Source organism: Ranitomeya variabilis, chromosome 4 (genome assembly GCF_051348905.1).
Source record: "Ranitomeya variabilis isolate aRanVar5 chromosome 4, aRanVar5.hap1, whole genome shotgun sequence".
Taxonomy (NCBI): Eukaryota; Metazoa; Chordata; class Amphibia; order Anura; family Dendrobatidae; genus Ranitomeya; species Ranitomeya variabilis.
The window spans coordinates 665,906,692-665,931,985 of NC_135235.1; the positions used below are offsets into that span (position 1 = coordinate 665,906,692).

The 25,294-nt window shown below is 42.4% G+C and overlaps 1 pseudogene across 1 annotated transcript; it reads left to right on the forward strand.

The window, feature by feature from the left end:
* On the forward strand, positions 1-22,574 carry LOC143768187 (uncharacterized; annotated as a pseudogene). Its single transcript, XR_013213791.1, has 7 exons — positions 1-40; positions 16,057-16,207; positions 16,337-16,516; positions 16,589-16,712; positions 16,796-16,893; positions 17,092-17,182; positions 21,403-22,574. The product of XR_013213791.1 is annotated as an uncharacterized LOC143768187 (transcript).
* Positions 22,575-25,294: the final 2,720 nt, after the last annotated feature.

Below are 25,294 nucleotides of genomic sequence, written 5' to 3' on the forward strand. Positions count from 1 at the left end.
AGTACAGCCATATATGTGGAGTGCGGCTCTGCAGGTGGAGGTAATAATAACTGTATTTCTATGGCGCCAGCATATACTGCAGCACTGTACAGTAATCGGGGCCGTGTACAATACATAGTAACACGTAGCTCACCGGTTACAGGAGCAGCGCGGTTCCTATTCACACTACAATCTATAAGGAATAGGGGGCACAATAGGTAGAACGCGCCGTCATGTCCGCTCCGGCCATCACTATAGTACAGTGCTCTGCAAATTAATTGGGACAAAGCATTTTTTAAGTAACATCGTAAGTTGGTTACCAGTCAGTGATTCAAACCAGTTTTAATATATAATAAATAAATCTTGGTCAACTAGCCAGTGGAAAAAGGTAATTTTCAGAATTAGTACGTAACAGTGCATTACAACATTTTATTTTTTTGCTTTGTCCCAATTATTTTGCAGAGCACTGTACATAGGAGTTTTGATATAAAGCCGCAGGATCCGTCATCAGCCGGGATCTGTGTAAGTGCAGTCACCGTGTGCTATTGGGAGCACGGACGATGTGGGGACAGATGAGTAGGAGGGAGCGGATTTGGAGGAGAATTTAGGAAGATGGGAAAGGGAAGAGGTAGATTGGTGAAGTAAGGTGATAGGCTGGTCTAAAGAGACGCTTAAAAATGTGGAGGCTAGCTTTAATCCAATCATCCTGGCTATTGCATTGCAGAAAATTAGTAGAGAAGTCTTCGGATTATGGAAGACGTTAGACTTTGATCAGTTCCAGAATTGAAGGAGCAGGCAGGGAGATAGAGATGAGGGAGGATATGGACAGTGAAGCAGAACTGTGGAGAGCTTTCTGGGTGAGAGAAGGAGAGGATTATATTGTACTCTGCAGTGGATGGGCAACCAGTGTAATGACTGTCACAGGGTGGAGGCATCGTTGAAGCGACAGGACAGAAATAAGATCCTGTAGCCATATTCATAATGGATTGGAGAGGAGAATGTTTGTTAAAGGGAATGTGTCACCACCCCCTGGACGTATATGACCTATTAATATGGGGTACATGTAATAGAAATGTTACACTAGTCTTACCTGTAAGCATCATATTAATGGTCTTGTTGCTGAGAAATCTTATACTCTGTCTTTATGGTAATGATTTCTTTCAGGCTGCAGGGCATGCGGTGCCTGGGAGAAATCCCTGCCTCCTGTCATCATTGTAATACTTTCCCCCTCCCTTCAATGTCAGTTATGGCCCCGGAATCCTGCGCCCCGCACTCCCTCAGAAATCTGTACCTCATCCTCAATTCTATGGGCACTGCACTCAGGGATCTTCTGCGCAGGTGTCGGCGAGTCACTGAGACCTACGGCATGCCAATAACATAATAACATAGTTACATAGTTAGTAAGGCCGAAAAAAGACATTTGTCCATCCAGTTCAGCCTATATTCCATCATAATAAATCCCCAGATCTACGTCCTTCTACAGAACCTAATAATTGTATGATACAATATTGTTCTGCTCCAGGAAGACATCCAGGCCTCTCTTGAACCCCTCGACTGAGTTCGCCATCACCAACTCCTCAGGCAAGCAATTCCAGATTCTCACTGCCCTAACAGTAAAGAATCCTCTTCTATGTTGGTGGAAAAACCTTCTCTCCTCCAGACGCAAAGAATGCCCCCTTGTGCCCGTCACCTTCCTTGGTATAAACAGATCCTCAGCGAGATATTTGTATTGTCCCCTTATATACTTATACATGGTTATTAGATCGCCCCTCAGTCGTCTTTTTTCTAGACTAAATAATCCTAATTTCGCTAATCTATCTGGGTATTGTAGTTCTCCCATCCCCTTTATTAATTTTGTTGCCCTCCTTTGTACTCTCTCTAGTTCCATTATATCCTTCCTGAGCACCAAAACTGGACACAGTACTCCATGTGCGGTCTAACTAGGGATTTGTACAGAGGCAGTATAATGCTCTCATCATGTGTATCCAGACCTCTTTTAATGCACCCCATGATCCTGTTTGCCTTGGCAGCTGCTGCCTGGCACTGGCTGATCCAGGTAAGTTTATCATTAACTAGGATCCCCAAGTCCTTCTCCCTGTCAGATTTACCCAGTGGTTTCCCGTTCAGTGTGTAATGGTGATATTGATTCCTTCTTCCCATGTGTATAACCTTACATTTATCATTGTTAAACCTCATCTGCCACCTTTCAGCCCAAGTTTCCAACTTATCCAGATCCATCTGTAGCAGAATACTATCTTCTCTTGTATTAACTGCTTTACATAGTTTTGTATCATCTGCAAATATCAATATTTTACTGTGTAAACCTTCTACCAGATCATTAATGAATATGTTGAAGAGAACAGGTCCCAATACCGACCTGTCATGATCTCAATGGCAAGAGAACATAGCATAAGCATATATAGGAACTAGCTCTTGGAAGATGGGAACTGAGCTGACCATGAACTAAACCTAACGCACAACTAGCAGTGGCCGGGTAGCATGCCTACGTTGATTCTAGATGCCCAGCACCAGCCGGAGGACTAAATAAAGCTAGCAGAGGGAAATATTAGTCCTAGCTCACCTCTAGAGAAATACCCCGAAAGGAGACAGAGGCCCCCCACATGTATTGGCGGTGAGTTAAGATGAAATAACAAACGTAGTATGAAAATAGGTTTAGCAAATTTGAGGTCCACTTACTACATAGCAGAAGACAGAAAGGACACTTTCATGGTCAGCTGAAAACCCTAACAAAACACCATCCAGAAATTACTTTAAAACTCTGGCATTAACTCATAACACCAGAGTGGCAATTCCTGTTCACAAGAGCTTTCCAGACACAGTAACGAAACTACAGCTGTGAACTGGAACAAAAATGCAAAAACAAACATGGACAAGAGTCCAACTTATCTAGTAGTTGTCTAGGAGCAGGAACAAGCACAGAGAGGCTTCTGATAACATTGTTGACCGGCAAGCAACTAACAGAGCAGCAAGGTTATATAGCGACTCCCACATCTTGATGGGAACAGGTGAACAGAGAAGATGAAGACACCAGTTCAATTCCACCAGTAGCCACCGGGGGAGCCCAGAATCCAAATTCACAACAGTACCCCCCCCTCAAGGAGGGGGCACCGAACCCTCACCAGAACCACCAGGGCGATCAGGATGGGCCCTATGAAAGGCACGAACCAGATCAGAGGCATGAACATCAGATGCGTTCACCCAAGAATTATCCTCCTGGCCGTATCCCTTCCACTTGACCAGATACTGGAGTCTCCGTCTGGAAACACGAGAGTCCAAGATTTTCTCCACAACGTACTCCAACTCACCCTCAACCAACACCGGAGCAGGAGGCTCAACGGAAGGCACAACCGGTACCTCATACCTGCGCAATAATGACCGATGAAAAACGTTATGAATAGAAAAGGATGCAGGGAGGTCCAAACGGAAGGAAACAGGGTTAAGAATCTCCAATATCTTATACGGGCCGATGAACCGAGGCTTAAACTTAGGAGAAGAGACCCTCATAGGGACAAAACGAGAAGACAACCACACCAAATCCCCAACACAAAGCCGAGGACCAACACGACGGTGGCGGTTGGCAAAAAGCTGAGTCTTCTCCTGGGACAACCTCAAATTGTCCACCACCTGCCCCCAGATCTGATGCAATCTCTCCACCACAGCATCCACTCCAGGACAATCCGAAGATTCCACCTGACCAGAGGAAAATCGAGGATGAAACCCCGAATTACAGAAAAACGGGGACACCAAAGTGGCAGAGCTGGCCCGATTATTGAGAGCGAACTCCGCCAATGGCAAAAAAGCAACCCAATCATCCTGGTCAGCAGACACAAAACACCTCAGATATGTCTCCAGGGTCTGATTAATCCGCTCGGTCTGGCCATTCGTCTGAGGATGGAAAGCGGACGAAAAAGATAAATCTATGCCCATCCTAGCACAGAATGCCCGCCAAAATCTAGACACGAATTGGGTCCCTCTGTCAGAAACGATATTCTCAGGAATACCATGCAAACGAACAACATTTTGAAAAAACAGAGGAACCAACTCGGAAGAAGAAGGCAACTTGGGCAGAGGAACCAAATGGACCATCTTAGAAAAACGGTCACACACCACCCAGATGACAGACATCTTCTGAGAAACAGGCAGATCTGAAATAAAATCCATCGAGATGTGCATCCAAGGCCTCTTAGGAATAGGCAAGGGCAACAATAATCCACTAGCCCGAGAACAACAAGGCTTGGCCCGAGCACAAACGTCACAAGACTGCACAAAGCCTCGCACATCTCGTGACAGGGAAGGCCACCAGAAGGACCTTGCCACCAAATCCCTGGTACCAAAAATGCCAGGATGACCTGCCAACGCAGAAGAATGAACCTCAGAGATGACTCTACTGGTCCAATCATCAGGAACAAACAGTTTATCAGGTGGGCAACGATCAGGTCTATCCGCCTGAAACTCCTGCAAGGCCCGCCGCAGGTCTGGAGAAACGGCTGACAATACCACTCCATCCTTAAGGATACCTGTGGGCTCAGAGTTACCAGGCGAGTCAGGCTCAAAACTCCTAGAAAGGGCATCCGCCTTAACATTCTTAGAACCCGGTAGGTATGACACCACAAAATTAAACCGAGAGAAAAATAATGACCAGCGCGCCTGTCTAGGATTCAGGCGCCTGGCGGTCTCAAGATAAATCAAATTTTTGTGGTCAGTCAATACCACCACCTGATGTCTGGCCCCCTCAAGCCAATGGCGCCACTCCTCAAAAGCCCACTTCATGGCCAAAAGCTCCCGATTCCCAACATCATAATTCCGCTCAGCGGGCGAAAATTTACGGGAAAAGAAGGCACAAGGCCTCATCACGGAGCAGTCAGAACTTTTCTGCGACAACACTGCCCCAGCTCCGATCTCAGAAGCGTCGATCTCAACCTGAAAAGGTAGAGCAACATCAGGCTGACGCAACACAGGGGCAGAGGAAAAACGGCGCTTAAGCTCCCGAAAGGCCTCCACAGCATCAGGGGACCAATCAGCAACATCAGCACCCTTCTTAGTCAAATCGGTCAATGGCTTAGCAATATCCGAAAAACCAGCAATAAATCGACGATAAAAGTTAGCAAAGCCCAAAAATTTCTGAAGACTCTTAAGAGAAGAGGGCTGCGTCCAATCACAAATAGCTTGAACCTTGACAGGATCCATTTCAATGGAAGAGGGGGAAAAAATATATCCCAAAAAGGAAATCCTCTGTACCCCAAAAACACACTTAGAACCCTTCACACACAAAGAATTAGACCGCAAAACCTGAAAAACCCTCCTGACTTGCTGGACATGAGAGTCCCAGTCATCCGAAAAAATCAGAATATCATCCAGATACACAATCATAAATTTATCCAAATAATCGCGAAAAATATCATGCATAAAGGACTGGAAAACTGACGGAGCATTTGAAAGACCAAAAGGCATCACTAAATACTCAAAGTGACCCTCGGGCGTATTAAATGCGGTTTTCCACTCATCCCCCTGCCTGATTCGCACCAAATTATACGCCCCACGAAGGTCAATCTTAGAGAACCACTTGGCCCCCTTTATGCGAGCAAACAAATCAGTCAGCAACGGCAATGGGTATTGATATTTAACAGTGATTTTATTCAAAAGCCGATAATCAATACATGGTCTCAAAGAGCCGTCTTTTTTTGACACAAAGAAAAAACCGGCTCCTAAGGGAGATGACGATGGACGAATATGTCCCTTTTCCAAGGACTCCTTTATATATTCTCGCATAGCAGCATGTTCAGGCACAGACAGATTAAATAAACGACCCTTTGGGTATTTACTACCCGGGATTAAATCTATGGCACAATCGCACTCTCGGTGCGGAGGTAACGAACCAAGCTTGGATTCTTCAAAGACGTCACGATAGTCAGACAGGAACTCAGGAATTTCAGAGGGAATAGATGATGAAATGGAAACCACAGGTACATCCCCATGAGCCCCCTTACATCCCCAGCTCAACACAGACATAGCTCTCCAGTCGAGGACTGGGTTGTGAGATTGCAGCCAAGGCAATCCTAGCACCAAATCATCATGTAGATTATACAGCACCAGAAAGCGAATAATCTCCTGATGATCCGGATTAATACGCATAGTTACTTGTGTCCAGTATTGTGGTTTATTATTAGCCAATGGGGTGGAGTCAATCCCCTTCAGAGGAATAGAAGTCTCCAAAGGCTCTAAATCATACCCACAACGTGTGGCAAAGGACCAATCCATAAGACTCAAAGCGGCGCCAGAGTCGACATAGGCGTCCGTGGTAATAGATGACAAAGAGCAAATCAGGGTCACAGATAGAATAAACTTAGACGGTAAGGTGCAAATGGAAACAGATTTACCAAGCTTTTTAGTGCGCTTAGAGCATGCTGATATAACATGAGTAGAATCACCACAATAGAAACACAACCCATTTTTCCGTCTAAAATTCTGCCGCTCGCTTCGGGACAGAATTCTATCACACTGCATACTCTCTGGCGACTTCTCAGTGGACACCGCCAGATGGTGCACTGGTTTGCGCTCCCGCAAACGCCTATCGATCTGAATAGCCATTGTCATGGACTCATCCAGACCCGCAGGCACAGGGAACCCCACCATAACATCCTTAATGGCATCAGAGAGACCCTCTCTGAAAGTCGCCGCCAGGGCGCACTCATTCCACTGAGTAAGCACAGACCATTTACGGAATCTTTGGCAGTAAATTTCCGCTTCATCTTGCCCCTGAGATAGGGACATCAAAGTTTTTTCTGCCTGAAGCTCCAAATGAGGTTCGTCATAAAGCAACCCCAAGGCCAGAAAAAACGCATCCACATTGAGCAACGCAGGATCCCCTGGTGTCAATGAAAAAGCCCAGTCTTGAGGGTCGCCCCGGAGCAAGGAAATCACAATCCTGACCTGCTGTGCAGGGTCTCCGGCAGAGCGAGACTTCAGGGACAAAAATAATTTGCAATTATTTCGAAAATTCTGAAACCCGGATCTATTCCCCGAGAAAAATTCCGGCCAAGGAATTCTCGGCTCAGATACAGGTGCATGACAAACAAAATCTTGCAAATTTTGTACCTTCGTGGCGAGATTATTCAAACCTGCAGTTACACTCTGAAGATCCATTGCAAACAGGTGGACACAGAGCCATTCAAAGATTAGAAGGAGAGAGAAAAAAAAAAAAAAAATTTCAGCAGACTACTTATTTCTCTCCTTTCTCAGCCAAGGATTTTAACCCTTTAGTGGGCCGGTCAAACTGTCATGATCTCAATGGCAAGAGAACATAGCATAAGCATATATAGGAACTAGCTCTTGGAAGATGGGAACTGAGCTGACCATGAACTAAACCTAACGCACAACTAGCAGTGGCCGGGTAGCATGCCTACGTTGATTCTAGATGCCCAGCACCAGCCGGAGGACTAAATAAAGCTAGCAGAGGGAAATATTAGTCCTAGCTCACCTCTAGAGAAATACCCCGAAAGGAGACAGAGGCCCCCCACATGTATTGGCGGTGAGTTAAGATGAAATAACAAACGTAGTATGAAAATAGGTTTAGCAAATTTGAGGTCCACTTACTACATAGCAGAAGACAGAAAGGACACTTTCATGGTCAGCTGAAAACCCTAACAAAACACCATCCAGAAATTACTTTAAAACTCTGGCATTAACTCATAACACCAGAGTGGCAATTCCTGTTCACAAGAGCTTTCCAGACACAGTAACGAAACTACAGCTGTGAACTGGAACAAAAATGCAAAAACAAACATGGACAAGAGTCCAACTTATCTAGTAGTTGTCTAGGAGCAGGAACAAGCACAGAGAGGCTTCTGATAACATTGTTGACCGGCAAGCAACTAACAGAGCAGCAAGGTTATATAGCGACTCCCACATCTTGATGGGAACAGGTGAACAGAGAAGATGAAGACACCAGTTCAATTCCACCAGTAGCCACCGGGGGAGCCCAGAATCCAAATTCACAACACCGACCCCTGCGGTACCCCACTGGTCACAGCGACACAGTTAGAGACTATACCATTTATAACCACCCTCTGCTTTCTATCACTAAGCCAGTTACTAACCCATTTACACACATTTTCACCCCAGACCAAGCATTCTCATTTTGTGTACCAACCTCTTGTGCGGCACGGTATCAAATGCTTTGGAAGAATCGAGATATACCACGTCCAATGACTCACCGTGGTCCAGCCTATAGCTTACCTCTTCATAAAAACTGATTAGATTGGTTTGACTTACTGGCCTATAATTTCCAGGTTCACTTTTAGAGCCCTTTTTGAATATTGGCATCACATTTGCTATGCGCCAGTCCTACTTCGAACATAGCCGAACGTCATGCTCAGAGCATGATCAGCAACTTACCCTGTCACTGCAGTCCTGACAGCAGTTTGCATATCATGGGGATGCTGCTGTATCCCCATACTATACAAGCGATTAACTTGCAAAAAAATGATAGTCCCATAGTGGGAAAAGTAAAAAATTGTGAAAATATTTAAAATAATAACAATAAAAATCTAAATATATTGTACCCATGAATGAATATTTTTATGAAAATAACAATGAAAGTACACATATTTGGTATTGCCACATCTGGAACGACCTGACCTATGAAACTGTCCCACCAATTAATCCCTTTAGTGAACAGAATAAATAAACAAGGAAAAAACAATGCTTTAACATCATACCACTGAACAAAAAGCGAATAAAACACAATAAAAAGAGGAATATAAATGAAAATGATAGAGCTGAAAATGTCGTCTTGTTCCGCAAAAAACAAGCTGCCACACAGCACCAACAGAAGAAAAATAAAAAAGTTATAGCTCTCAGAATAAAGTGATGCAAAAATAATAATTATTTCTATAAAATAGTTTTTATTGTGTAAAAGTACCAAAACATTAAAAAAATATAACTGTGGTATCTCTGTAATCATACTGACCCAAAGAATAAAACTGCTTTCTCAATTTTACCACAAACGGAACCACATAATAAAACCCCATCGCCAAAAATTCCTGAATTGCTGGTTTTCCCAAAAAATCGGAATATAAAGCGATCAAAAAATGTCATGTTTCTGAAAATGGTAGCAATAAAAACGTCAACTTGTCCTGCAAAAAATAAGCCCTCACATGACTGTCGGACGAAATATGGAAAAATTGGTTTTCCCAAAAAATCGGAATATAAAGCGATCAAAAAATGTCATGTTTCTGAAAATGGTAGCAATAAAAACGTCAACTTGTCCTGCAAAAAATAAGCCCTCACATGACTGTCGGACGAAATATGGAAAAATTATAGATCTTAAAATGTGGTGATGCAAAAACTACTTTTTCAATAAAAGCGTCTTTTAGTGTGTGACCGCAGTGAAACATAAAAAAACTATATAAATCTGGTATTGCTGTAATCGGACCAACCTGAACAATAAAGTAGTCTAATCACTTATACCGCACGAGGTATGGCGTAAAAAAAATAAAATAAAATCAATTCTTCATCTGTTGTTTTGTTAATTCTGCCTCCCAAAGATCACAGTAAGGCTTGGCGCACATTTATCCTACTCTCTATTCTAATCGCTTACACTGGGGTTTCTGTGTAAATCTCTGAAATATGTGATTCAGACAGAATCCCCGGCAGAAGATTCCCTATAATGAGACAGATGGAGGCTCTGTGGACGCCATAGGACCTATGATTTGGCGGTGTCGGTCTTTTTAGGATTGCATAAAAGTGCAGTCGGCAACAGTTTTGTGCACTTTTGAAAAGAAGGACACCGCTGAACAGAGGCCAGATGGAGTCCAGAGTAACTCAGCTGCCTCATTATAGTGACTGGATCCCTCGGGGGTTTCATCTGTCACATCACTCAGAGATTTACATGGAAACACCAGAGTAAGTGCTCAGCGTACAGCACTGGATAAATATGATCCCAAAGGTTATGTAAAACATTCCCATAAAAGCTTCAAATTAATCCACAAAAAAACAAGTCCCCACTCAGGTCTGTCATCTGTTAACGGAAATATAAAGGGCTTCCACGTTACTGTAGTACAAAGGCTCTGGAAAAGCGAAATGGCTCCTCGCTCGCCAAAAGAAATTCAGCAAATTCTCTGCTCCCAAATCCAAATGCCCCCTCCCTTCTGAGTTCCACAGTGTGCATAAACCACATATTGCGTCCACATGTTTGTGTCATTTCTGAAGCGAATAGAGCCCGCCTATCTTACAGGTGCGTGTTTCTAGAAGCATAAAGTACTGGTGACTGCAACGTACTGGTCACTACAGCAAACTGGTCACTACAATGGCAGTTTGCAATTTTCATTCTGCAACATTCACTGCTGCCTGTTTCTGGAAAACAGCCATGGAGTCAAAATGGTCACATCACTACACCTGTAGATATATTCCCAAGGGAGTATAATTTCCAAAATGGGGTCACTTGAGGGGGGATTCTACTCTTCTAGAAATTAGGGGCTCTGTATATGGAGTCCGCAAACTGTTCTAGGAAAATCTGCGCTCCGGTAGGCAAAGAGCGCTCTGTTCCTCTCGAATCTTTTCATATGGCTAATCAGTATTGTGCAGCCACATATCGGGTATTGCAACATTCAGTAGAAATTGTGGGATAAATTATGGTGCTGTTTTTGCTCACTTCTTGTGTGAAAATGTAGAATCTGGAGCTAAAACAAAATTTTGGTGGTAAAAATTTAGTTTTCTTCACTGGCCAATAAACTCTGTGACACACCTGTGGTGTCAATATGATCGCTGCACTCCTCGATAAATTCATTGAGAGGTGTAGTTTGTAAAATGAGGTCCCTTATGGGGAGTTCTGCTGTTCTGGCACCTCATGGGCTCTCCCAGTGGGTCGGGGTACCCTCAAGCCATAACATTAAAATCTGCACTATATTATGGCGCTCCTTGCCTTCTGAGCTTTGTACAGGGCCTGAAAAATATTTCCCAATTACATGTAGGGTATAGGCAGACTCAGGAAAAAATGGACCTCAATTTGTTGAAAAAAAACTCCAATTAGCCCTTAGAAAATTTAAAAACTTTGGGCTAAAACAACATTTTAATGGAAGATAAGTGATTATTCTTTCTTCACCGCTCAATGGTATAAAATTCTGTGAGGCACATGTGTCAATATGATCACTGCACCCCTAGATGAATTCATTGGAGAGTTTAGTTTGTAAAATGAGTTCACATATAGGGGTTTCCGTTGTGCTGGCATCTCAGGGGCTCTGCCAATGTGCATAGCACCCTCAAAAATTTCCATCAAAATTTGAACTCCAATATGGCGCTTCTTCCCTTCTGAGCTTTGCCCTGTTCCTCAAAAGTAGTATTCCTTCATATATGGGGTGTCGACATACTCAGGAGAAATTACACAACAAATTGTATGGTGCAATTTCTATTGTTACCCTTGTGAAATTAAAAACGTTGGGGCTAAAATAACATTTTTGTGGGGAACATGTGATTTTTTTAATTTTCACAGCTCAACGTTATAAACTTCTCTGAAGCACCTGAGAGTTCAATGTGCTCAATACACATCTAGATCAGTTACCTGAGGGGCCTATTTACTAAAATGGTGTCATTTGTGGGAGGTTTCCAATGCTTAGACACGTTAAGGGCTCTCCAAACGTGACATGGCAGCAAAAGACAAATGGCGCAAATGGTGCTCCTTCCCTTCCGAGCTTTGCAGTTCACCCAATCAGTGGTTTACCCTCACATATGGGATATCGGTATGCTCAGAAGAAATTGCACAACAAATTTTGATGTCCGTTTTTCCTGTTACCCTTGTGAATATAAAAAATATTGGAGTCTAAATACATTTTTTGTGAAAAAAAAAGTTAAATGTTCATTTTTTTTCTCCATATTTAAAAATTTCTTGGGAAGCACCTGCAGGGTTAGTAAACGTCTTGAATGTGGTTTTGAGCACATTCTGTGGTGCAGTTTTTAGCATGGTGTCACATTTTGTTTTCTATAATATAGACCCCTAAAAGTCACTTTGAATGTGAGGTGGTCTCTGAAAAAAATGTTTAAGTAAATTTTGTTAAAAAAAGGAAAAATCGCTGGTCAACTTTTAACCCTTATGATTTCCCAACTAAAAAAAAATGTTTAAAAAATTGAGCTGATGTAAAGTAGACATGTGGGAAATATTATTTATTAGCTATTTTCTGTGAGATATCTCTCTGATGTAAGAGCATAAGAATTCAAAGCTTGAAAATTGCAAAATTCTTGCAAGTTATATCGAACAAATTTTACCACTATTCTGAAGTACAATATGTCATGAAACAACAGTCTCAGAATCAGTGGGATCCATTGAAGCGTTCCAGAGTTATTACCTCATAAAGGGACAGTGGTCAGAATTGTAAAAATTGGCCCGGTCATTAACATGCAAACCAATTTAGGGTGTAAAAGGGTTCCCTAACAACCAGGCAACCCCCACATGTACTCAGCCTGGCTAGAAGCTGTAAATCATTCAGCTGTGGCAAGGAAAACTAAATCTCCGAGCCCTAACAAATACTCGGAGATCACCCGAGCGTGCTCGGGAAAACCAGAGCAACGAGTATATTCGCTCATCACTAATTGCTACCCATTTGACCTAGCAGGGGTCTTTTACTGTAACCAGGTACCCTCACAACCTAAGCACTAGTTGAACCTTATGAGAATGTGATATTTCAGTTTTTCTTTTTTAATAAATTTGCAAAAAATACTACATTTCTGTTTTTTTCAGTCAAGATGGGGTGCAGAGTGTACATTAATGAGAAAAAAATGAACTTTTTGGAATTTAACCCCTTCCCGACCTGTGACACAGCGTATGCGTCATGAAAGTCGGTGCCAATCTGACCTGTGACGCATATGCTGTGTCACAGAATGATCGCGTCCCTGCAGATCGGGTGAAAGGGTTAACTCCCATTTCACCCGATCTGCAGGGACAGGGGGAGTGGTACTTTAGCCCAGGGGGGGTGGCTTCACCCCCCCGTGGCTACGATTGCTCTGATTGGCTGTTGAAAGTGCAACAGCCAATCAGAGCGATTTGTAATATTTCACTATGAAAAGTGGTGAAATATTACAATCCAGCCATGGCCGATGCTGCAATATCATCGGCCATGGCTGGAAAACCTGATCTGCCCCCTCCCACACCCACCGATCTCCTCCCCAGTCCTCCGTTATGTAGTCCGGTCCCCTCCGTCCGCCTGCCCGCTCCCCCGTCCTCCTGTCCGCTCCCTCCTTGCTCGGATCCACCCCCCCTGTGCTCCGATCACCCCCCCTGTGCTCAGATCCACCCCCCCACCACCCCTTCATACTTACCGATCCTCCCGGTGTCCGTCTGTCTCCTCGCTGGGGTCCGCCATCTTCCAAATTGGCGGGCGCATGCGCAGTGCGCCCGCCGAATCGGCCGGCCGGCAGATTCGTTTCAGATATATTTTGATCACTGCGATATAGCCTATCACAGTGATCAAAATAAAAAAAATAGTAAATGATCCCCCCTTTATCACCCCCATAGGTAGGGACAATAATAAAAATAAATAAAATATATTTTTTTTCTTTTTCTACTAGGGTTAGGGTTAGAAGTAGGGTTAGGGGTAGGGTTAGGGCATGTGCACACAGTGCAGATTTGGCTGCGAATCCACAGCTGATTGGCCGCGGATCCGCAGCGGATTGGCCGCGGATCCGCAACGGATTGGCCGCGGATCCGCAACGGATTGGCCGCTGCGAATTCGTAGCAGTTTTCCATCAGGTTTACAGTACCATGTACACCTATGGAAAACCAAATCCGCTGTGCCCATGGTGCAGAAAATACCGTGCGGAAACGCTGTGTTGTATTTTCCGCAGCATGTCAATTTTGTGCCGATTCCGCAGCGCTTTACACCTGTTCCTCAATAGGAATCCGTAGGTGAAATCCGCACAAAAAAACACTGTAAATCCGCAGGTAAAACGCAGTGCCTTTTACCTGCGGATTTTTCAAAAATGGTGCGGAAAAATCTCACACGAATCCGCAAAGTGGGCACATAGCCTTAGGGTTAGGGTTGGAATTAGAGTTAGGGTTGGAATTAGGGCTAGGGTTGGAAATAGGGTTAAGATTAGGCTTGTGGTTAGGGTTAAGGATAGGGTTAGGGGTGTGTTGGGGTTACAGTTGTGGTTAGGGTTGGGATTAGGGTTAGGGTTGGGATTAGGGTTAGGATTAGGGTTAGGGTTGGGATTAGGGTTACGGGTGTGCTGGGGTTAGGGTTGTGGTTAGGGGTGTTTTGGGGTTAGGGTTGTGATTAGGGTTATGGCTACAGTTGGGATTAGGGTTAGGGGTGTGTTGGGGTTAGTGTTGAAGTTAGAATTGAGGGGTTTCCACTGTTTAGGCACATCAGGGGTCTCCAAACGCAACATGGCGCCACCATTGATTCCAGCCAATCTTGCGTTCAAAAAGTCAAATGGTGCTCCCTCCCTTCCAAGCCCCGACGTATGTTGAAAGTGCTCACCACACATCTAGATAAGTTCCTTGGGGGGTATAGTTTCCAAAATGGGGTCACTTGTGGGGTGTTTCTACTGTTTAGGCACATCAGGGGCTCTGCAAATGCAACTTGACGCCCGCAGACCATTCCATCAAAGTCTGCATTTCAAATGTCACTACTTCCCTTCCGAGCCCTGACGTGCGCCCTAACAGTGGTTTACCCCCACAATTGGGTACCAGCGTACTCACAACAAACTGGGCAACAAAAATTGGGGTCCAATTTCTCCTGTTACCCTATAAAAAATTGCTTGCTAAATCATCTTTTTGGAGGACAGAAAAATGATTTTTTATTTTCACGGCTCTGCGTTGTAAACTTCTGTGAAGCACTTGGGGGTTGAACGTGCTCACCACACATCTAGATAAGTTCCTTGGGGGGTCTAGTTTCCAAAATGGGGTCACTTGTGGGGGGTTTCTACTGTTTAGGCACATCAGGGGCTCTGCAAACGTAACATGATGCCCGCAGACCATTCCTTCAAAGTCTGCATTCCAAATCGTCACTACTTCCCTTCCGAGCCCCGGCATGTGCCCAAACAGTGGTTTACCCCCACATATGGGGTATCAGCGTACTCAGGAGAAACTGGACAACAACTTTTGGGGTCAAATTTCTCCTGTTACCCTTGGGAAAGTTAAAAAATTCTGGGCTAAAAAAAATATTTTTGAGGAAAGAAAACACATTTATTATTTTCACGGCTCTGCGTTATAAACTTCTGTGAAGCACTTGGGGGTTCAAAGTGCTCACCACACATCTAGATTTGTTCCTTGGGAGGTCTAGTTTCCAAAATGGGGTCACTTGTGGGGGAGCTCCAATGTTTAGGCACACAGGGGCTCTCCAAACGTGACATGGTGTCCGCTAGCGATGGAGATAATTTTTCATTCAAAAAGTCAAATGGCGCTCCTTCCCTTCCGAGCCTTACCATGTGCCCAAAAAGTGGTTTACCCCCACATGTGAGGTATCGGTGTACTCAGGAGAAATTGTCCAACAAATTTTAGGATCCATTTTATCCTGTTGCCCATGTGAAAAAGAAAAAATTGAGGCTAAAATAATTTTTTTGTGAAAAAAAAGTACTTTTTCATTTTTACGGATCAATTTGTGAAGCACCTGGGGGTTTAAAGTGCTCACTATGCATCTAGATAAGTTACTTGGGGGGTCTAGTTTCCAAAATGGGGTCACTTGTGGGGGAGCTCCAATGTTTAGGCACACGGGGGCTCTCCGGTGTCCGCTAAAGATTGGAGCCAATTTTTCATTCAAAAAGTCAAATGGCGCTCCTTCCCTTCCGAGCCCTGCCGTGCGCCCAAACAGTGGTTTACCTCCACATATGAGGTATCAGCGTACTCAGGACAAATTGGACAACAACGTTCGTGGTCCAGTTTCTCCTCTCTGTCTCTGTATTCTATGGTCAGTACGGATGAACGTGTCTTAATCAGCAATTTAACTTACACTCCAGACTTATGCTCCACTCTATGCGAGACAAAGAGAATACATATGTTTCCATTTTTATATTATTACTTGAGATTATTTATGATTTTACAACAGATCATTATTTCCCTTTCAGGTCTGTTAAAATAGCGGATCCGCTCAATGGAGATCTTCTATATGGGAGAATTTTCCTGAATGACTCATCAATTATGGACATGGACAGGGGCAAGATGGCGGAGAGGATATTACACCTCACCCTAGAGATCGTCTTCCGGCTTACTGGAGAGGTGAGAGATTCTGATGATGTCACATTACATCATTCTTATATATGGGAATAACAGATGGACAGTACTGGAGAGGTGAGGACTCTGGAAATATCTGTAGTGAGATTTATTAATGTGTCTCTCCATAACCAGGATTACACAGTAGTGAAGAAGACCTCTAGTGAGTGCTATCAGACCCCTGTGTCTGAGGGATGGGGAAGACCCCCGAATCCAATCACAGGGCCTTCAGCACATCCCCTCACACATGAGAACTTGAATGACCAGAAGATCCTAGAACTCATCTACAAAATGATTGAGCTGCTGACTGGAGAGGTGGGAATGCTGGACATTATACAGTAACGCTATGAAGGGATCGGGGGATGATGGTATTATTGTATGTGTCAGGTTCCTATAAGGTGTCAGGATGTCACTGTTTATTTCTCCATGGAGGAATGGGAGTATTTAGAAGGACACAAAGATCTGTACAAGGACGTCATGATGGAGGATCCCCAGCCCCTCATATCACCAGGTAATAGACAGGACTAAATACAAATGGCCTATAATTATCTGTATGTAAAGAATGAATTCAGTCCCTGTATGTGTTTCCTCCAGTTCTATCCAGTAAGAGGACAACACCAGAGAGATGTCCCCGTCCTCTTCTTCCACAGGACTGTAAACAAGAAGATTCCAATGTTCCTCAGGATTATCAGGTAAATGGAGAGAAGGCGTCATGAGATCTCCCCTATGATGTGTAGACGGCTGTGAAGGTCTTGTGCTCAGTCTTGTTTTATCCACCAGTATTATATGTTTTATGCTTCTGTAATGTGAACAGTGAAGTTGGCAGGATTAGAGCTGATCATAGGTGTGACTTTTTCATCTGTTGGTGACTTTTACAATATTTGTTTCAGGGTGAAGATCTGACCCATATTAATACTACAGAGACATATGTGAGGGGTGATGAGTGGTGTAAAGAGGAGATTCCTACATATGACTACCCAGGTGAGTAGTAAGCACTAAATGCAGATAATTCACAGATTCTTCTCATTCACCTGCTGTGGCTGCTTTATCGTTGGGGTTGTCCGGACATATAATCGTGTGATCACTATTTTGCCGCTAGACCCCAACATTTTCTACCATTTTTTTCCACAAAAAACTGTTCAAATTAGCTTACAATCTGGTGGATTCACCTACCTCCAGGGAGTAGAAGATGCTGACCTTTGTCTTCCCAGATCTGTAAACTACAAAACCAAATGACGACATATGTAGAATGTGCTGACAAGTTAGAAAATCACTTAAAAATATTACGATGGGCCTCTAAGACAAAAAATGGGGTAATGATGCTGTTGCCTTCCTGATGAAGACTGTTGAGTTTGATCATTATAGTAGATGTGTTATTGTTGGCCAACTTTCTGAGACTTTCAAATTACACAGGGCTACTGTGACGCGGCTCATGGCAGTAAATATATATACTACGTACTGTAAGTAAAGGGAGGTCAAGCAGTCCAAGATCAAGTCCAGGAAATAACGCAGTACAACAAAGGGAAGTCAGAGACGAAGTCCAATACACAAGCCGATGTCAGGAAAGCCAGAGAGACAAAACAGATACAGGGACCGGCACAACCAAAGTCAGGTCACAAGCAAAGGGTCAGAGTCTGGGAAGATAATCAAATCAAGCAGGGTCAGGCACAGAGCGCAGAGGGATCAATGTTCCACAGGCAACAGCAAGTGTAAGATTGACACTGGGGGAAGGAACTAGCATGCCTAAGTAGAAGCCTGATTAAGGATAATGAACACAGGTGATTGCAGCTCAGACCCAGCACAGACTGACAGCCCCAACACAAAGTAAGAAAAAGACGGAAACAAGAGTGGAATTCATGACAGCTACCTGTTGTTGCCCTTCCACCTTTTCTTGACCATTGAACTATTGCCATGTCGCTTAAGACAGTCAAAGGATCTTACTGGGTTTAAATGTGGAGAAATAGAGGACTCTATGCAGATGCTACGCTGATTTTTATAGATAATGTAACATCCTCAATCTGTTCAGAAATGTCAATTATAACATACTTTGGAAGCTGGTCAGGTTTAGCAATTATCTAGAACAAATCTCTTATGCCACAATTATTATATGTGCTACATAATGCTCCTTATTGTCTTCCTACCGCAAGAATTCGTAAAGTTTAAACCATGTTTTGGGAATTATTATGGAGTAAACATAATACAAGAAAAAAATATAAACTTTAAAATGTAATAAGGATGAGGGCGCTTTGTATTTTATTGCGTCCCAACTACAACACTTCCATGAATGAGGAAATAGAGATGATATGGGCTCTTCTCTTAGAGAATGTGAAATGGGCCTCACCTCTGTGTTTTCTAGAGACTGGGCTTTCCCCCTGGGGGGATTCTCTTACATTCACTTTGGCGTTAGTACCGTATTTTTGGGACTATAAGACGCACCGACCATAAGACGCACCGACCATAAGACGCACCCCAAATTTTCAGAATGAAAATCGGGAAAAATATTAATCCGTCAAATATATGTCCATCTTACAGTCAGAATTCGGCTTACCCTTGGGGGATCTACACCGCTGGTGGAGCTTGGTCACAGGGGGTCTTTGGTGGTCCGGTGATATGACCCAGACTGATGCGGCAGGTTTGGTGGTGCAGGGGCTCCACCGACATTTCTCCCGAGATCTCAACCTGCACATGCGCAGCCTCCGGCGGCCATTTTCTGGAGGCCACAGCATCGAGACAATGGAAGTGGGGGGGCTCAGGGCTTTCACAAAATTTTTTGGGAAAAAAGTGCGTGTTATAGTCTGAAAAACAGGGTATATATAGTATGGGCAAGGGATAGAAACTCCTGGGTATTAAAAGGTACGCTAAATGCACACCACCATGGAGTAATGCCACTCTGGGCAAAGTGTCAAAGCTAAAGAACTTCTCTGTTCTTAAATTATTTCAACAGGTTCAAAAGGAATTTAATTTGTCACATAACACTTTTATCAATATCCACAAATCCAACATGCTCTCTCGGCTCAATCAGGTCTGATAAACCTTAGCATACAACATCCGCTAATAGATACCATTGCTTCAACAGACCATACAAAGGGTTTAATCTCTGCCATATATAAGTATCTATACTCATCACAACTGGATAATCACATCTTGACAACTCAAGCTAAATGGAAGGCAGATGCCCTATATCAGAGGAGCAATAGAAAAGATTTTAGAAACTGTTCCCAAACTATCACCCTGTGAGGCCCAAAGCTATCTCAATTTTATTTAATTCAGAGAGTATACAAAGCTCGTAGCTTTCTACACAAGTTAGGATATCGCCATGATGCAAAATTACCTAAATGTAGGATTGATGAGATACATCTGATGCATTTGACGTGGGAATGTAGACAGGCCCATTTTGGAACAAAGTCATCTTGATAGAAAAGTTGTATGGGGTGAAATTATTAGCAGATCCCTGTGTATGTATTTTGTGATTATTTAATGATGGAGTGGATCCCCATGTGCCCCTATTCATAGGTGACACTTTTATTCTATTTGAAGCACTCAAGTTTCTTGCATTTCACTTGTTAGACACCCAATCTCCAATTATTGGACAGCTAAAGAGAAGGATAAACACTATAAATATACAATATAATACAATATAATCTTCACCATCAGAAGTAATCCGGGGAACAGGGTGAGGAATAGTTTGCAGGCACAATGTAATGGAGACACTGTTGGTGGTCACATGGCAGTTCAAAAGATGGTTACCATGAACAGGTTTGGTGTTATCTACTTAACATTTCAGATGCCTTGCCTTTCACCCTTTAACCCCTATACATGGATCTGGTCTTAAACAGGGTTTCTTGGGCTGAGGCCACGAGGCCAGGTCAGTATCAGGAGGGCAGAGAAAATACAAAATCTTAAGATGCAAGAGTAGTCAGTAGTGATGAGCAAAAGCTCTCAGACAAGGTGTAGTCCAAGTCTCTTTGGCATATTATTCAAACTGCCGAAGACACTCGTATAACACTCAAGTATGCTCGGATAACACCTTTTCCGAGCATGTTTGCTCATCACTAATATCAGCAAACGAGCCAGGATCACAACAGGATCAATTACACAAACCTTGAGCTGAGCACAGAGGACTGAACCAGAGGAGAACAAGGCTGTATCTGGCAGCTTCCAGCAATATGCTTCGAGCTTTAATAGGGTGTGGTGCTCTCCAATTGCCTGAAGCAGGGAGCAGATTATTCCAGCTGGACTGCCCACACACTCATACTGCCAGACTGGCTGATACTACATGTCCCAACCACCCTAGGCTGGACAGAGCCTGCGCTGCCCAGAGCTTCTGGTTCCGACGTTCCTTCCATCACTAGCACCACCTGCAGGATGTATGGGGCCGCACCAGGAGACGGAAGTAGAGCAGATGGGACATACCATTTGCAGAAGCCTTAGCGTGAAAGAATGGCAAAAAAACAGAGCAGTAAAAAAAAAATAACGTGAATCAATTTTGTAACTTATAACCCTCAATGAATTCATCTATAAGTATGGTGACTACTTTGACTCCCCAGGCACTTTCCAGAAATTAGCGTACACTGGATGTTGAAGAGTGAAAAGTGCAAATATGCATTTTCTTTTATCCATCACATAGTGCCTGGATTGTACTCCAGGAGACATGCACAAGAGAAAATTGTTGAGTTGGTTCTTCTCACTACAGCAATGGCAAATACATAGATGCTAAATGTGGTTTGGGCAGACTGCAAGGCTCAGAAGTGAGGGGAAGATTTCAATTTGGAAGAGCGGATTTAGCTGGATTGGTTTATGGAAGCAGTTGTTTTTCAACAGTCTTTGAGCCACTAATAATGTGGAAACCAATGTTTTTCCACTGAAAGATGATGGACCTGAGTGAGGGATTGCTTTTTACTAGGATGAGTAGAAGTTTTTAATTTGTACTATTTTTGCCTACATAACAATTTTGGGGGCTTTTAATTTCAATATTTCAGTGGCAGAATGAACAAAAGGTTGAACGCCACGCTCCACTGGTTCATGATATGTGGTCTTCTATTATACTGTGAACTGTCATTGTTTTAGTGAATAATTAAATTTTGCTACTGAATTTAATATTTCTACAGATATTTTAGGTAGTAATGTCAAAAAATATAAATTTCCAGGATATTTTATTCAAAAATAATAATTGGTTTTATTCTTGGCATATGACTGTACAGGGAGATCAGAGGGACAACTGACTTCTTCAATTTTTAAATCAGCTGACCTTGAGATCCAACAGGATACCATTGAAGTGAATTCCATTACTCCAGATATACCATCATCCTTTCACGGCAAAGATCTTTCATTTGACCCTATGAAACAGGTCCTATCTTCTGATTCATTACAGACTTCTAAGAAAAATAAAAGTCAGAAAAGAGGCATAAAACAACAAATTGCTCTTAAAGAAAAGAAGCCAATTTCACTTTCAGAATCTGGAAATAGTTTTCCTCTCAAAACATCTGTTAAACATCAAAAAAATCATCCAAAGGAGAATAGATTTTCTTGTTCCAGGTGTGGGAAATATTTTAACCAGAAATCAGATCTTGATAGGCATGAAAGAATTCATACTGGGGAGAAGCCACATTCTTGTTCAGAATGTGGAAAATGTTTTAACATGAAATCGAATCTTGTTATTCACCAGAAAACTCACACAGGGGAGAAGCCTTTTTCTTGTTCAGAATGTGGAAAGTGTTTTATTCAGAAATCAATTCTTGTTAGTCACCAGAGAAGTCACACAGGGGAGAAGCCATATTCATGTTCAGATTGTGGAAAATGTTTTATTCAGAAATCAGTTCTTGTTAGACACCAGAGAACACACACAGGGGAGAAGCCATATTCATGCTTAGAATGTGGGAAATTTTTTACAGAAAAATCTAATCTTATCAAACATCAGAGAACTCATACAGGGGAGAAACAATATTCATGTACAGAATGTGGGAAATATTTTAATCGGAATTCAATTCTGGTTATTCACCAGAGAACTCACACAGGCGAGAAGCCTTTTTCATGTTCACAATGTGGAAAATGTTTTGTACATAAATCCGTTCTTGTTAGTCACCAGAGAAGTCACACAGGGGAGAAGCCATATTCATGTCCAGATTGTGAAAAATGTTTTATAAAGAAATCAGTTCTTGTTAGACACCAGAGAACTCACACAGGAGAGAAGCCATATTCATGTTCAGAATGTGGGAAATGTTGGGCAGATAAATCAACTCTAGTTAGACACCAGAGAATTCACACAGAGGAGAAGCAAGATTGATGTTCTGAATGTGGGAAATGTTTTAACCACAAATGGTACTTTCCTAAACATCACAAATCCCACACAGAGAAAAGCCATTTTCATACATAGAATGTGAAAATGAGTTACTAGAAAATCATGTTTTGTTGACTATCAAAAATATCTCACACAGGGAGAAACTATATATGTTATTGACAAATCATGCAAAAAAACCTTAGGTTAGTTGTGTAATTAAACAAAAAAGGGAAATTACTTTAACACATTTTTGTACTATTAGCTGCATATTTAGCAAGAAAAAATAAAAAGGGAGTGTGTCTTACGGTATGGAGTCAGCTTCTTGCGATGGAAGAGTACGCTTAAACAGTGTCCTTCACGATCACTGAGAAGACTTCTCTCTCCTCCTGCCCCACACTTATCTATGTGATCAGAGCAGTATCGGAACATAGTGCGCAGCCGCATAACTTTCCATCCGTCTAGCTCCAGGACCTTTCACATGACCTGGAAGGAACTGCAAAATGGGATAATGTATACATTGTGTATGTGTATGCAAATACGTATATGTAGTAGAGCTGTGTGCATGTAAATGTACATCTGTAGCAGAACAGTGTGTGTATGTAAATGTGCATATGTAACAGAGAAGTGCGTTTATGAAAATGCATGTACAGAACAGATCTGAGTGTCAGTGCGCTGTCCAGTAGTGTTGTGTGTATGTATGCTGCAGAGTGATCACTAATGTCCGTGCTGTGACACTATATGTAAATATAACACATGGTGCAGAGAAAAACTAAGAATAGATTTATTGCTTCCCTATTCCACGCCAGTGCATTACAATTGGTGAAATTGATTCTTCCACTTTACACGACAAGGGAAGATTTAATTAGTAGGATATATGTGCGTCTTATTGTCTGAAAAATACAGTATATTATAATTAAAAATATCCCCAGTTATGTTTCATTCAAAAAGCAAATAAAAATAAATATTCTATGTTCATTCCGTATTTCACATTGTATAGTTATCTACATACACTATATAGACAAATATTACAACCCTCGCCCCCCCAAGAAAATACCCCAAATGTCCTCCTCCCTCTTCTTCCTAACTCCCAATTTCAGTGATCTGCCATTCATTACAGTTACTTTGAACCCAAAATCTCCATGTCTGAACAAAGTATGTAGCTTCTCTACATTATAGTAATAAACCTGTTCATATTACACATTACTAGTTACATCTACGATCCATTCCGTCTTTATAGGAACATCTGATGTGATCCATTTATTAAATCCCTTTCCGTGCCAAGTATAGTAGTTTATTAGCCATCATTGGGAACTGATTCCCTTCAAGACAAGAAATAGAACCTGATTAGTCGCCCATTTTATTCAAACCTGCTGATTCAGTACTTTCAAAGCTCCCAAAGTTATAAAATAGAAAAGGAAATTTAGAGTTGCCAATCCTCTTGTTGAGTCTTTTTTTGTGTTGTATGTATTTGTTGTTACCTTTGTGTTCAAACAATAAAAATTTTATTTTTTTTATATAATGCTGTGTATCATGCTATAAGTTTTGATCCTCCCTGTTTTGTAGACTTTTGTTTTTGTAGACAAGGTCTTTGATCACATTTTATATCATTTGAAATGCTTTTTCTTTTGTATCCAAATTGTAATATTTGAGCGCAAAGAAAATGTGGGAAAATGAACCACTTATTCTTTTCCATCAGACACTGTCAATCAATTTATGTGCAAGAAACAATAAATGTCCTACCACAGTTTTGCCATGTGTGTCCAGTGTCAGTTCTTCTACATTTCCTAATAAAATACCTTTGTGTCTCCGACCAAACCTGATTATAATTATACAACTGTGATAACTTTACTCCCAAAAAGTAATTATACTCCCGGAGCATGTGTGTAAGATTAGCAGATTTCTCTAAGCACTTAGGACCTTTGGCCATGGTATGTGTTGCCGACTTTGTGGAGTAACAGAGGGGTCATTTATCCACTATGGATGATTTATAGTTATGACAGTCTTCAATGTTCCTCTAGAGATATAGATCTCACTGCGTTGATGATGTTTGTCCATCGGTTGTCTGTAATGGGTCCTATATCCATTTACAAATTCTTACAAGGGGATCATTTTCCACATATTTAGATAGTGGCATTTTATAAATTCCAGAAATCTTACCAGACGTTCTCCCTGAATTAGATATTGTACTCAACATCATGTCTGACTGCAGTGCAAGTTTTTTTAAACCTGTTTTGTGCATCAAAAGTGTCGGATCTGAATATATTGATAAAATCATCTATGATGGAGGTTAAATTCCTCATGAAGTTGCTGAGATGAACAGAAATCATTATTGGACAATATTATTTATTTATGTAGCACCATTCATTCCATGGTGCTGTACATGAGAAGGGGTTACATACAAATCACAGTAAACAAGCTAACAATAAGGCCATGTTCACACTTTGCGGTTTTTACCGCGGATCCGCGGCGATTTTGATGCTGCGGGTCCGCAGCAGTTTCCATAGCGTTTACATTAACATGTAAACCCTATGGAAACCGCAAACCGCAGTGCACATGCTGCGGGAAAAACCGCGCAGAAACGCAGCGGTTTACAACCCGCAGCATGTCACTTCTTTGTGCAGAATCGCAGCGATTCTGCACCCATAGGAATGCATTGATCCGCTTACTTCCCGCATGGGGCTGTGCCCACGTTGCGGGAAGTAAGCGGCTAATGTGCGGTTGCTACCCGGGGTGGAGGAGAGGAGACTCTCCTCCAGGCCCTGGGAAGCATAAAATAGTGTAAAAAAAAAAGAATTAAAATAAAAAATGATGCTATA